General features: G+C 46.2%; 1 pseudogene; it reads right to left on the reverse strand.

The window, feature by feature from the left end:
• Window positions 1–236: 236 nt before the first annotated feature.
• LOC142855373 (heterogeneous nuclear ribonucleoprotein A1-like) lies at window positions 237–10,515 on the reverse strand (annotated as a pseudogene).
• Between the last annotated feature and the right edge of the window lie 2,681 nt (window positions 10,516–13,196).

Consider the following 13,196-nt stretch of genomic DNA (forward strand, 5'->3'; position numbering starts at 1 on the left):
AGCAATCAACAGCATGAGTAAAAAAAGGTCTACAGTAAAATCCTTTGTTGGAATGCTTGACACTTTCCTCAGAACAGAAACTAAAAAAGCCTGTTATACAATTAGCCACAAATACAGTCCTGGAGTTGTTTTGCCCATACACATGAGTATTGTCTAAAACATGGCTTCTTTGTAGCAGCCAGGCCCTGCCATCACTGTGCTTGGCTGAGTCTGTAGCTTCCCTGGCACTTCTCTGGCTCTCCTCTCCTGCTAAGCTTTGTCTCCTGACTGTAATTAGAACCTCTTGCCACTGCCATGGCTGCTGCTGCGACCACCAGAGCCACCTTGGTTTCGTGGTTTAGCAAAGTACTGGCCTCCGCCACCATAAAGGCCAGAGCTTCTGCCTCCAAAGTCTCCTTTCATTGGTCCAAAAACTGAAGACTGATTGTTGTAATTGCCAAAATCATTGTAGCTTCCCCCACCACCCAAACTGCTTCCATCATTACTGAATCCATTACAGCCATCCGCACTGCCACCATATCCACCATCACCACCACAGCTACCACCAAAGCCATCACAACCACTGACGTTTCCCCCTCAACCAAAACTGTCATTGCTGCCAAAACTGCCTCCATGACCACCACCAAGGTTTCTCGAAACACTTGGACCTCTTTGGCTGGACGAAGCACTAGCCATCTCCTGCTTGGATAGGGCTTTTTCTTACTTCAAGGCTGTGCCCATGTACACTATGGTATTTCTGAGTAACAGTCTTGACCACAGAGTCATGGTCCTCAAAGGTGACAAAAGCAAAAGCTCTTTTTTCCACTGCCTCTGTCGGTCATGATTTCAATCGCTTCAATTTTCCCATTCTGCTCAAAATAATCTCACAGGTGATGTTCTTCCGTGTCTCCTTGATCACCAGCAAAGATCTTCACGGTTAAGTGGGCACCTGGTCTCTGAGAATCCTCTTGACACAGCTCTCTTAGGTTGCACAACTCTCGCAGCCACCTTTCGGGGTCTTGGATTCACAGTGGCATCCACTTCCTCTACTGTGGTGGTGTGTGTAACAATCCCAAAGGCCCAGGATCACTTGGTGTTTGGGTAACCGTAACCACACAGTCTGTGAGTGTTCCCCATTTCTCAAAATAGCTCCTCGGACTCTCAATTGTTTCAAGACTCTCCCGTTGTTGTGAGGCTCAGCCCTCCAGAGAAGAGCTTCGGCAGCTGTTCCTTGACGGCAGGGAAGTGAGAGCCTTCGGCGATGCTTTCTTGGCCACATCAATAGGCAGAAAGGAGTAAGCCAATGAACATGTCATCTGCTGGGGTATTTTCAGATTCCTAGAAATTACTGGTAATCAGTATGTTTGGCCTCCAGATGTCCCTTCCTTTCTTGTGTATAAAATGTTATCATTTGAAATTAGCCAAAGGACTTAGCACACAGTTGTTCTCAACCTCCCTAACGTTGCGACCCTTTAATATAGTTCCTCGTGTTGTGGTGACCCCCAACCATCAATCATTTCAGTTCAGTTATTTTCATTGCTACCTCATAACTGTAATTTTGCTATTGTCATAAGTTGCAATAACAAATAATAAATATCTGTGTTTTCTGATGGCCTTAGGCAACCCCCTGTGGAAGGGTTGTTCTATTCCCACAGGGGTCATGACCTACAGGTTGAGAGCTGCTCGCTTAGAAGCTACTCCATTTCCTTAGTGGAATGATTGGGCAAGACAGGGAGCACAAGAGGAACAGCAAAGTGGGTAACAGTTACACATTTGATGGAAGGGAAAGTTCTGCCATCTGTGTGTAGTGGCCCCGGGCCCTGGGAAGAGCTGAGCTCTTAGAGTGCACTGGCAGATGGTTCGTGTGTGCCTGTTAAACAGGAGAGGGAAGGGGCTCATCTGGTGAGGGCACCTACTGCCAGAAGAGGGTCCCAGGAGCGGGCAGGTGGGAGGGTACAGAAGAAAGGATAACGAGAGGAGGGAAAGCTGTGGGCAGTGTCCCGGATTCAAAGGGATCATTAGCAAAGGGAAGCAAAGGTTTCCAAGCCGTGGGACTGGCAGACTGCGTGGTTTGGCATGCATGAAACCCTGTGGACGAGAACCTCTCTAAGTTGTAAATGTGTCTAAATGAAGTATCTCCATAGCTCAGTCTGCTGTTTGGCCTCCTCCTTTTAGGACTGATGGAATGGGGTCCAATGCAGGTTAGTTTCCAGGCCTTTCCTTCACTCTTCCCATGAGGATGCTACCCACTCTACTCCTAGTGCCTGGGCCACCCCTTCTGCGCTCTGCTTCTACTTCTGAGTCTAGACCTATGGAGGTACGTGCCTGAGTGTCCGCGCATGCGCATGCTCCCGCCTTTCTCCAGTTCTCCACGAGGAGCAGTGGCTTCCTTCTTTTTTATTAGGTATTTCTGTGAAGTGTCTCCGAGCAAGTGTTCACAGTTACCCTAGGGAAGTGGCTCTCTGTACCGAGATATGTAGCAGGAGAAGGGAACATCTGAAGAGAGAACTCCAGTGTCAGGTCTCTGTAAAGAATGTTTGGTATTGCTCCTGCCTCCCTGCTGCAGACACAGTTACAAGAAAAGGGCTTGGCTTCCCTATCAGTCTGGAAAAGGAACTAAATATCATGGATCCTATCACTTGGGCTGACTCTTGGAGAACTTTGTGCCTAGGGAAGTATACACTGTTGTCTTGAGGAAATGGGCTAGTCAGTGACGTGCTTGCTGCACAAGGTCTGAGGACCTAAGCTTGGATCACCAGCACCCACATGGAAGGCTGGGCATCGGGCACATCCCTGTCACACCAGCACTGGGAGTTCATTGGCCAACTGCCTAGCCACATGGAGCTCCGTGTTCAGAGAAAGACACTATCAAAAATAAAATGGAATGTGCCCAAGGGTGCTCTTGGTTGTTTTTTGCTCTTTACTCTTTGTCCTTTTTTAGGGGACCCGCCACCCAGCTCCCAAATGAATCACACACAGTCTTATTAGTACTGCTGAATGTTCAGCCTTAGCTTGGCTTGTTGCTAGCCAGCTTCTCTTTAAATTAGCCCTTCTATCTTTTCCCTCTGGGCTTTTATCTTTCTTTTCCTTCTTACTCCGGGACTGACGCCCCTGGCGTCCTCCTCTTCTTGTACTCTTGCTTCTACTTCTCTCTCCAAATTTCTCCTTCTGTTTATTCTCTCTGCCTGCCAGCCCCACCTAGCCTTGCTCCCTGCATTCAGCTCTCTATTAGACCATCAAACGTTTTAGACAGGCAAAGAATCACAGCTCCACGGAGTTAAACAAATGCAGCATAAACAAAAGCAACATGCCTTTACATCGTTAAACAAGTGTTCCAGAGCATAAACAAAAGTAATGCATCTTAAAATAATTTTCCACAACACAAGGGGGACACCCAGTATCCACCTCTGACCTTCACATATACTATACAACACCTGCACACATTTTAAAACAGTCTCCTGTGGAGGGCTGGTACAGCTACAGTTAGTTATTACATACTTAGACATCCAGCAAAATCTAGAATGCTTTTGGGGCATAACTAGGGTGCTGCTGACACCAGTCCAGAGTGTCAGTGGGGTTGAGGTCAAGAAGCCCAAGTTAAGGTAACAGGCAGGTACCCTGTCCAGTTCACTGATGACAACCTTGTCCCCAGACACCTCCATCAGTAATGAGATTGTTTGTGTGAGACAGGGTCTCTCTATGTAGCCCTGGCTATTCTGGAATTTGTTATATAGGCCAAGCTGACCTCAAGCTAACAGAGATCCGCCTGCCTCTGCTTCCCCAGTTCTGGGATTAAAGGCGGGTGCCGCCACAGCTGTCTTAGTGATGAGATCTTGACCCATCTCAGGTTTCTGTACTGAGCAGTTGACACTGCACATGGAAGAGGAAAAGAAAGAATTTCCAGGGAAAGGTTCTTACAGCATTGGAGCTCCACATTACCAGGAAGGACTAAACGCAGCTGCTAACAACAAAAATCTCCAACAAAGTGCCTGAAACAAGATGAACGTGTGTTTATGGAATCCAGAGTGGGAAATTCACTCCCTTCAGGCCTCCTCCCAGGTGACGTCAGGCTTGTCTTCTGCTACCAGGGTCACACCAGAGTCCAAGGACACCCAGCCGGTGTACATACTAGCCAATAGGAAGAGTGAAGACAGGAGATGATGCTCCTTTGGCCTTTTATGGGGTTTTTATTGCTGTAAAGAGATAGCATGACCATGGCAACTCGTATGAGGTGGCTCCCTTATAGCTCAAAGGTTCAGTCCATTATCATCATGGCCGGAAGCATGATGGCATGCATGCAGACATGATGCTGGCTACTTTTAATTAATAATTTGTATTTTATGTGCATTGCTGTTTTGCCTGCATGTATGTCTGTGTGGGGTGTCAGAGCCCCTGAAATAGGAGTTATAGACGGTTATGAGCTACCATATGGGTGCTGGGAATTGAACCCAGGTCCTCTGGAAGATCAGCCAGTGCTCTTAACTGCTGAGCCATATCTCCAACCCGATAAGAGGCTTGTGATTCTGGGTGGTATCTTGAGCATAGGAAAGCTCAAAGTCCTCACAGTGACACAACTTCCTCCAACGAGGCCATACCTACTCCACCAAAGCCACACCTCCTGATAGTGCCACTCCCTATGAGCTTATAGAGGCCAATTACATTTAAATTACCAGAGGGCCCTTCACACTGACGGCACTGACCACTTCATAACCACAGACTTAGAATGAGATCTTGAGGTGGGCTTAGCCACGTGCCGGGCTAACCAGGAGCTTTGCTCCTGAAGAAGGGAGGGATAGATCAGGATGGAATGCTCATGAGAACAGTTAGCAAGCCCTGGTTCTCCCCTTCTGGAGACTAGGAGTCTGCAGCTAGCTTCAGCCAGTTGACTGTGAGGCAGTTACAGGTTCCAAGCCACACGTCCAGCAGACACAGGAGCCACAGTTGACCTCGACATCTGAATGCCTGCATGGAATCTGGCCGTTCTGCCAGTCCTCCCTCGGTCCCCACATTTGGGCAAAAAATGTGTCCGATTTTTAGCTGCAATATTCTCTAACCCGTCTTAACTAGTGTGTGTACGGGGACAGCAGCTTTCTGAAGCCCAGAGTGAGAGGATAATCCACACAGAATATCCTCATTAAGCCAGAGTTGAAATAAATCCCTTGACAAACTCAGGACTGTTGTCAGTCACCTCTGTTCAACAGGACTGAAATAGTGGTTGCTTAGTAACGTGACTGAATCCAGTTGCTCTTGGGTAGTATGAATGGAACCCAACCCAAGACTGTGGTGATTGCCATCTAGTGAAGAATTAATCATTCAAACAGTTTTTTTTTTAACCTAAGTAGATACTGCTAGAAAAATAGTTTTTTGGTTTTTCAAGACAGTTTCTCTTTGTAGCCCTGGCAGTCCTGGAGCTGACTGTAGACCAGGCTGGCCTCAAACTCATAGATCTGCCTGCCTTGCCTCCCACATGGTGGGATTAAAGAAATGCATTACTATGCCCTGCTTAGCATGGATTTTCTTTTCTTTTGTTTCTCGAGACAGGTTTTCTCTGTGTAGTTTTGGCTGTCCTGGAATTAACTTTATAGACCAGACTGGCCTCGAACTCACTCAAAGATCCACCTGCCTCTGCCTCTCCTGTGCTGGGATTAAAGGTGTGCCCAGCTTTAGTATGGATTCTCAACAGGCATTTTCAGGTACCAGTTTGTTTAATGAGAGAATTGATACGTAAGCATAGGCCATTTTTTTATTTGATTCTCGGCACCCATGTAAAAAGCCTTGTGATGGGATCCCCAGGACTCAGCCAGCCAACGTTGTCAATCAGTGAGCCCCTAGCCAATGGAAGATCCTGTCTCAGAAAACAAGGCAGACAGCTCCTGAGGTGCGACACCATTGGTTTTCCTGTAGCCTACACACACACGTACACGTGCACACACACACAGAAGGGGCAGGGGAAATTGAGTGAGTAGCAGATTCTAGGCTGATAAGATAGATCAGCTTCTTGCAAGCATGAAGACTTGAGTTCGGTCTCCAGTACCCATATAAAAAGGCTAGATATAGGCCCTCATAATCCTATTGCTGGAGAGGTGGAGATGGGGTTCCTTAGGCTTGCTGGCTTAGATTGCTCAGCAGCTTCCAAGCCAATGAAAGACATGATTTCAAAAATAAGGTGGACGGCACTTGAGACATGCCACCCAGAGCTGACCTCTGCCCTCCACAGTGCACACATACAAGTGCACCTGAACATGTATGAATACACACACACACGTATTTGGGCACGCAGGCAGTATACTGCTGTAGTTACTTGACTATGAAATGTTTCCCATAGGCTCTCATGTTTGAACCCCTTCCTCCAACTGGTGGTACTATTTGGGAAGGTGGTGAGGCCTGGGTGGTGGAGCCTTGCTGGAGGAAACTACTGGTCACTAAAAGTGACCCTTGTGGAATTCATACCCAGCCTTACTATTCAGTCTGTCTGTAGATTGCGGATGTAATGTGTCCAGCCAGCTTCTGCTCCTGCTCTCATGCCTCCCCCACCTGCTCCATTGTAGACCATAACCCTCAGGAAACTGTAAACCAAAATCAACCATTTTTTCCCCTGAAGTTGCTTGTGCGGGGTATGTTAGGGCAGCAATGAGAAAGTAAACACGTGCCTGTGCGCATTTGCTATCTTCCACAACCTACTGCACAGAACAGAGACTGTCGGATCGGTCCATGACACTGGCCCTCTCGAACAGGAAGCATCGTCTTCCTTACATGTCTTAGTAAAACATGTATGCACTACAGGGCTGTAGATCAACCCATTCTTGGTACCAAGTACAGTCTCCCTCCGCAGGAAACCACAGAGGCAAGTTGATACAAGAAATGAATTGCTCAGAAGCTGGAGGGCTGTGGTAGCCAAAAGGGACATGGAGTTAACACAAATCCAGAAGTGGCTGCAGCAAGGACATCATAACCCAGATGTTAGAGGAGTCTCCACCCTGCTGGCCCTAAACTCAGAGTAGAAGCCACATAAGCCCTTGAAGTTCTGCTGAGAAAAGAGTCTCCTTCATATAGTTGGTGCTCAAGTCTTTAATGGCTTCTGACATGTCTAATGTGCTTGTCACTAAGGGGACCACAGTCCGTTCTGGCACTTCCAAGGGACACCATCACTGCTACTAGCCTGCCAGGAGAATCTGGAGAAGGAGCTGTTCTCTTCTGTTGCCACAGGAAGGCTGATGAGAGCTGGGACTGGAAAGAGCTCCTGCGCGTGACTTCTAGTCCACCACTGCCAGGCAGTCTCCCACCGTCAGTCAGCAAGGGAAGTATAGGGGGTGTGATTTGCAGAGCCCCAGTCCCAGGGCCATGGGTCAGGAAGTAAAAGGGTGAACTTGGACGTGAGAGACAGTAAAAATATTTGGCATTCCCTTCCCACTCAAGATCACTCCATGGAGTGGCAGTCGGCTCTGTCCCTGGCTCACTGCCACAGACTCATCTTACAAATAGAAATGATTGATTTCAATGATAAAATGCCTTTGCAGTTCTCATTCTGGACTCCTAAATGGACTTCTGAGTCCTAATTGACATAGACATGCATTGTTTCTCAGAGATCTTGTTCCCATGGTATGTTTTGTCGCATGACCCTAACTGACAAATGTGTACCATTCTCTTCCAGAATGTGGCCCCTCCGTGACAATTGGTACACGTCTTAGCCATGCTGGTATAAGGGTCCTTCATCTCCCAATTCTCGGCAGGCCTGTCCACACGTCTTCAAACCACACTCTCCTTCCCTGCCCACTGGGCTTCCTGGCGGTGGTGTCTGCAAAGGTGGCACCTTCAGCTGTTCACACTGTCCTGAACCTCTGTGCCAAGAACACAGATCCACCAGTCTTTAAGATGGACATGTCTTGATGTGGAACCACGGGGCACACAAATGCAGTGGCCATGCAGTTAGGGGCTGGGAAGTGTGCCCGGGCATTTTTTTTTTTTTGTAGCATTCCAGTCAGGAAGCCTAGCACCTATCAAGTTGTGTAGGTAGAAGCCAAACAACCATCCACCCTACATCAGACTGGTATTCTGATATTCTGTGCTTGTGTGGCTGGCCCCTGAGGGCAGCGGGAGGGATAACTAGGATGTGGAAATCTAAAGAACAGAAGATTACTAGAGGGAGGGGTTGACTTCAGGTTTTCTCAGAGGTATGTGGAATGACTTCTAAGTGTCTGGTGTCGCTTATGGCTAATTTTTCCATAAAGACAAGAATTGCGTTTGAAGCCCAAAGGTTGTCTCAGGCATCTTTTTATTGGATTCTGTTCTCCCCAGGAGTTAGCTAGCTACCTTTGAGTGTGTCTCTGCTTCTCTTATGCTAACAAGCACACAGATTTCTGAGCTCTGCTCCAGGTCACATTCTTGATGTAGCGAAGTGGCATCCGCCATGGGAATAGGGGTAGAAGAGAAGAAGCCGGGGACTCTGGTAGTCACCTCATACGTGACAGGCTCTGGAACACATGTAAATTGTCTTCACATGCTGTCATTTCAAGTGTCATAACACAATTTCTTTTGCTTGCTTGGGTTTGTTTATTATTGCATGTAGGGGAAAGTGATGCATGCAAAATTACATGGGTGGGTATGGAGGCCGGGGAACAACTCTGAGGGTTCACGAATTGGACTCAGGTCACCAGGCCTGTGTAGCAAGCACCTTCACCTGTTGCACCACCTCACCACTAACTAAATAGCCCAGGCTGACCCTAAACTAAGAGGCAATCCTTCTGCCTCAGCCTCTCAAATGTCGAAATGACAGGCATGGAACCACTTTGCTGAGCTATGTAACATTCTTGAAAGATCGTAATTATGGATTCATGATGCTCTATTGTACCAGGGCTCTGCTGTGCCAGGGCACTGGGACGAGAGGAGGAGGCATGGGAAACTGGCTGTTTTGGGATGAGCAGCACTGAACCTTCATGATGATGGGAACATCCTGTGTTTCAGCTGCTGCACAGTCAGCATCCGGCCTGGGATTTTCTGACTGTCCTCAGTGAGAAAGTTAGGTAGACGGTACATAGGTTCTTTCCGTATTCGTTCTCAAAACTACCTGTGACTCTAAATTCCAGAAAAATAAAAATAAAGACTTAAACAGAAAAGAAAGAAAGGAAGGAAGAAAAAAAGAAAGAAAGGAAAAAAGAAAGAAAAACTGAAGGTTTTCTTCATTTGGTTTTTCCAGACAGGGTTTCTCTGTGTAGCCTTGGCTGTCCTAGAACTCACTCTGTTGACCAGGCTGGCTTCGAATTTGGAGATCCACCTGCCCCTGCGTCCCGAGTGCTGGGATCGGAGGTGTGTGCCACCATCCCCCAGCAGGTTCTTTCATCTCTAATGAGACCCTCTTTCAGGTTCTCAGCCCTGTGGGTTTTCACACCTCCCCTCGAGACACTGTTCTTCTTCCTCTCACAAGAACCTGGTGTGTAATGACTGATCTTTAAAATGACCATGTCCGTCAATTTCACGGGTAGTGACTGTGTTTTCTATTTTTTTGACTAAATACAACCAGGGCCCAGAGAGAAGGTTCAGTGGGGAAGGTCACTTGCTGCCAAGTGTGACAACCCAGGCCCCACATGGTAGAGAGAGAACTGACGCTTAAGTTGTTCTCTGGCCTCCACGCGTGCACCCCGTGTATGTCACATGTGTGACAAGGGCTGACACAACAATACATAAGGAAATAAATAACACATAAATAAGTTGGATGGATTTTATAGGTAGTGTGGATTCCAAAGTAAAAGCATCAAAAGAGCTGAGGAAAAGACAGTGTAAAAAAGTATTTTTTCAGGAAACGGGGGCTGTAGCACCGCTGAACTCCTTCCTAACATTCACGGTGCCCTAGGTGTGATCCTTGACACCACATAAGCGGTATGGTGGAGCCTTTCTGTCATCCCAGAGCATGAGAGACCAAAACAAAAGGATCAAAGTGTGATGGTCGGGGCAGGGACATGTTCAGAGCTCAGATCCCCAGAACCCACATCATAAAGAGGGCACGGTGTACATCCATTACCCCAGGGTGCCTACAGCAAGATGAGAACCAGAGTCAGGAGACTCCCCAGCAACCTGCAGGCCAGCAGACCCACCACACACAGTGCGGCACAGCAGGAAAACCCCGCCTCAAACGGGAAAGGCGAAGAGCAACCTAGAGCCAACGTTGTTGTCTGGCCTCCACTCATGTTCTTGTGGTGCTTGCCTATACCTTCGTTCACACTTCATATGTCCAACACACTACACACACCTACTAAAAAGTCCAGGGTCATCCTGGGCTGCACGGTTAGTTCAAGCCCAGCCTAAGATACGTGAGATCCTGTCTCTAAAGAAAGAAAAAAAAAGGAGGAAGAGAAAGAGAGGAAGAGGAGAAGAGATCAGTCAATAGTGAATGCATATTTACTCATGTGTGTTCGTGTGGGTATATGTGTATATGTATATATACATAAATACAATCATTGCTTCTATCAGCCCAGCTCATGACCTCTCCCCATTGCACACGACAACCTCCTTGATGAAGATACCATTTATGGAGATGAACATGTTCGCCATTCAGGGTCAGCATCCTGCATCTACATTCCTCCATTCCAGCTGCCCCTCCAGCCTTCTCCACACTTGTTTGACTGCTGATTACAGTGGGCTAGCCGGAGATCACGAGCAGAAGATGATCAGAGACTGATTACTAAGCTTTCGGATTCCCTTTGTAAACGAGGATTTGTTTCTGTCTTCTCTTTAACCACAAGCTTGGAAAGACCAGGGAGCCAGGACTTCAGAGCCCTGGAGAGCAGCTGGGGCAGGCAGCACTCAACAGTGCTTAGAGTCAGACATTCAATTTCCCTATTTTATAAAGCGACATATGCCCTGGCTATTTCCTAAATAACTTCTGGTTGACCGAGGTGATGATATTAGGATAAATGAAATGTTGTTTGCTCCTAGTGGAAAAAAAAATCTGTCTTCAAAGGAATATTAAAACGCTGCTCTGCCGAGCCTCGTTAAATGCGTTTGCATCGAACCATGTAATGGCTTATTCAATCACAGAGCTAATGAATGGGAACAAATGCCTTGACTCCGACGTGATGCTGAAAGTTTCCAGAAGGAGCCAAATACCATGTTCAGAACGTGACAAAAGTCTTCCAGATCTGCTCCCATCAGCCAAAAATACACTCACACCGCCCCGCTGTCTGCAGGCAGGCTCTGTTTCACAGCTGACTTAGAAAATCTACTTGTCAGTCTTCAAAACAAATTTATAATCATCTAGAACCAAGTCTTGGTTGCGCTGCTTCTCCGTGGCCCAGGCAGATTCTGATGGAGAAGGTTAAACTGGGCTGGATTTGGAGCTTGCTGAGACAGTTTGCCCAGCATGCATGAGGCGATGGGTTCTTCTGCACCGCAAAGAAAAAGACATGAGAAGGAAAGCTGGCTCGAGGTAACACACCCTGTTTGGTCAGATACTAGTGGCCGTTTCAGACTGCAACGCAGTTGTACATTCCACAGCTGCTAAAGCTGTGTCTACTTACAGCCACCACCCACGTGGATCAGTGCCCTGTTCTGCGACAGCTACTGAGTAAACAGGAGTCCATCTTCCCCCTTTGGCAGGTAAGCACCACCATCCTCATTGTAGGAAAGGAGAGGCCAAGGCTCTGGAGCGTGAACAAAGTGTTACCCAAAGCTCTGTGGTTGGGGAAGACAAAGCCACAGTGAGGACCTCCAAGCAGGCAGTGTGATACACGAGCAGCCCACGTGCCCTTTAAAACCAAAGGTGACCTCTGGTCAGGCTTGTCATTTGAGGCTTTAACACCATAGAAGAAGTCTTGACTTTCAGACATCCCTCACAAGTTAGGACGAACTTTATCTCTCTAGCCCATTTCACTGACCAGTGACCACACCCATCCTCAAACCAGTAAGAATGAATATACGTAGGATGGTGGGGGCTTGTGATAAGAAGAGGTGCGCCTCACTCCAGGGCTGCTTTCTAAGTTTGGTTTTGAATGTCACTCATAATGTCATTGTATTGTCTCTCTAAACTCCTGACAGTTCATGTTAAATGTTCAGGAAGATTAAATATGTAATTTGTAGGTAGATGATGATAATGATGATGATAGATAAGTAGATAGATAGATAGATAGATAGATAGATAGATAGATTGATAGATAGATAGATAGATGATAGATAGATGATAGATAGATAGATGATAGATAGATGATAGATAGATAGATAGATAGATAGATAGATAGATGATAGATGATAGATAGATAGATGATAGATAGATAGATAGATAGATAGATAGATAGATAGATAGATAGATAGATAGATAGATGATAGATAGATAGATGATAGATAGATAGATAGATAGATAGATAGATAGATAGATGATAGATAGATAGATGATAGATAGATAGATAGATAGATGATAGATAGATAGATAGATAGATAGATGATAGATAGATAGATAGATAGATAGATAGATGATAGATAGATAGATAGATAGATAGATAGATAGATAGATAGATGATAGATAGATAGATGATAGATAGATAGATAGATAGATGATAGATAGATAGATAGATAGATAGATAGATAGATAGATAGATGATAGATGATAGATAGATAGATAGATAGATGATAGATAGATAGATAGATAGATAGATGATAGATAGATAGATAGATAGATAGATAGATAGATAGATAGATAGATAGATAGATGATAGATGAAAAAGAAACTCTTGAGAGCTCTATTTTCCATTTGTTTATTTGTCTGTGTTGTGCTCTGTTGTGTAAAATGTGCCAGAGGACAACTTGTGAGAGTTTATTTTTTTTTATCATTTGGGTTCTGGGGATTGAATTCAGTTTCTCAGGCTTGGTGGCAGGGGCCTTAATAGCTGAATCATCTCAACAGCAAGATTGTGCGTGTGTGTGTGTGTGTATGCCTGAGTGTGTGTATGCAGATATGGGAGGGATGCATTGCACAGGTACCTGTGTGTATACAGATGCCAGCAGAAGGCATTGAGTGTCCTCAGCACTGCCCACATATTTCTTTCAGGCAAGGTCTCTCCCTGAACCTGGGCTCACATTTTCCTTGCTAACGCTAAAAGCCAAGAAGCCCCCAAACTCCTCACACTTCTGTCCATTTGGAACTTGGATTATAGGCGTTTGTGAGACTCCCATCTGGTTACCTTGGTCCTGGGACTGAAATCCAAAGTCTAGTCTTTTGAGTTGTTTTTTGA

This window comes from Microtus pennsylvanicus, chromosome 8 (assembly GCF_037038515.1).
Source record: "Microtus pennsylvanicus isolate mMicPen1 chromosome 8, mMicPen1.hap1, whole genome shotgun sequence".
Taxonomy (NCBI): Eukaryota; Metazoa; Chordata; class Mammalia; order Rodentia; family Cricetidae; genus Microtus; species Microtus pennsylvanicus.